We start from the raw sequence: 2447 nt of genomic DNA on the forward strand, positions 1-2447 counted from the left end.
GGGCCCCAAAAAACTTGATCACCCAAAAACTCAAAATTTTTCTCACTCAAAAAAAGAAATAACAGCTATTGACATAGCCTATTCAGTAAATAGTAGAAATTTTTTTTCCAAAAAAATAAAAATTTTGGGGGTTTAAAAAGGATATCAAAATGAAAAAAAAAATTATCAATTTTTTTAAAATTTTTTTGTTAGGTTTCCCTTTTTTACTTTACATGAATGAAATACAGCAAATGGCAATTGCCTTTTTTTATTTTGGGGTTTCTTATTTTTGTAACACAAGAATCTACCTTAAATTTTCCCTCTCTCTAAAGTAAATAAAGAAAACACATTTTAGCCATAAAGTGACCCGCCTTGGGTTTTTGGGCACACTAATTTTCCCCCATAAACATAAACAGGGGACAATCACCTCTCAATAAATAAAGTAATTATACACAGTGTGCAAATTTTGTTCTAGGGGCCCTATCAGCTGGTCAGGGGTTTTGGGATTCCAGGTGGGGGGAAAAGCTGCCTCCCCCCCCTATAAAAAGGGGTTTAAATAGTGCATACCCCCAATCCTTTTTATCTGGTGCCTTTTGCTTTAAATTGGATCAAAATTTTGGGGACCCGGCTTTCTTGAATAGTTTTCTCTCCTGGGTATCTTTTAGGTTTTAGCCCCACCCCGAAAAAATCACCCAAATTTTAAAAACCCCCGTTTTCTTCTTTTCTTTCCATTAGCTCATATTCTGCATTTTCCCCAAAGGTTAAAAATTTCCATGTGTTTTTGCTGTATGAAAATGCTTTCTTTTAAACACAGTATCTCTCCCGGTAGTTTCAATTTTTTGTAATAAAAATAATAAATAGTAAAATGTGTTACTTGTGTTATCTATTTTTGCTTCCCCTTTATATTTATTTTTCTGTTACTACCCTAAGCTTTTCTATCAAAACGGGAGGAAAAAGTTCTGCACCTAGACCCCTAGCGGCACTCTTTAAAGGGATGGGGGTTTTTGAAGTAATTCACCCCTTCCCTTTAGAAACCCCCTGAGGCTACGGGTGCCTTTAGAACTCCCTTTTTTGCTAGTCCAGGCAACTTTTAAAATGGACCCGGAGCCCTTCATTCCCACCCTACAATCAGCTTTTAAAGGGAAAAAATTCCCGTATTTTAAACATACTGGGGGTCTTTATTTTACCGTGCTAAAAAAACTCCTTGATGCTAGGTTTAATTTTCCCGCAATGGGAAAAACAAAAATACCATTTGATAACAACAAAATGGGGCATGAAGTAAAATAACAATATTTATGGGTTTCCTGCAATGGCATTGGTTCCCCCAAAAAAAATGCTTTTGTAAAAAAAAATTTGTATCCTGGTCCCCTTAGGGAAAGCATTGCAATTTTGGTTTTTGATGGATTCCTTTTCACTCTTAGCACACTATATGTATGAATTATGCCCAAAGCCCCCCAAAAACCATTTGGGGCCCTGATAGCAGGGGAAAGGGGGTGAAAAGGTTTTCCCGGGAGATTTTCAGAGTAAAATATGAAAAAAACAAAGAACCGTCACTATATTTTCCTTTTTACCCGAAAGGGTGTGCCCCCTCTACCCCCTCCTGGGGGGCTACTTTCCCCCCTCGCCCAAATAGGGAAAAAAAAGAACCCAAAAAATATTATGCAGTAGAGAGAAAAAGCGACATTCGGAGCATGTCCCCACCTCTATCCTGCCGTGAATATTTTGGGAAAAAAATTGTTTTCCTGGGCATGGGTTGGGGTTTCTGTCCCTACACATTTGTGTACTTTTTTTTAATATATACCCAAAGCTCTTAGTTCAGATAATATTTAAAATTAAAATCCCAAAAATGCTAAAGAAATTTTGAAATTCCAAATTTTTGAAAAATAATTTGAAAGGGCTAGCTGGCCGCAAAATAAAAAGCAATTCATAAAGGGGGAAAATACTGCCCCCTTTTCGGAAAGAGACCTGGACATTTACAAACAAATTTATATCGATTTCGGGGGGGGGCTCACCTTTTTTTCTTGCTTTGCTAGGGAAAGGGATAGGTGCTTTTTATTGCCCCCCCAATTTCCCTTCGGAGCCCTTTTTACAAAACAAATACACATAAATTTCCCTCAATCGGGACTAATTTTTCAGCCCGTGAAATTAATTTCCAAAAAAAAATGTTTTCTCCCCCGATTTTTTTTAAAACGCAGGGGCACCACACGCGACACACGGGACTTTTTTTGGCGGGGTAATTTTTCCAATGGCTAGTCGTTACTCCAAAGGGCCCAATTTTATTTAATTTCTCAATGAAATGAATTTAAAAAAAAAAAATGAGGGCTATGGGGTAGGGACTTAAATATTAAAAAGATATGTAGTTCCCGGGTTAAAACATCCACAAAAAACTTTATCCCAAAACCCCACGGGCACGCATCAAAAACGCGCAAAACCCCCGCTCACACTAATCGAAATCATTTATGGTTTAA

Source organism: Penaeus monodon, chromosome 33 (genome assembly GCF_015228065.2).
Source record: "Penaeus monodon isolate SGIC_2016 chromosome 33, NSTDA_Pmon_1, whole genome shotgun sequence".
NCBI lineage: Eukaryota > Metazoa > Arthropoda > Malacostraca > Decapoda > Penaeidae > Penaeus > Penaeus monodon.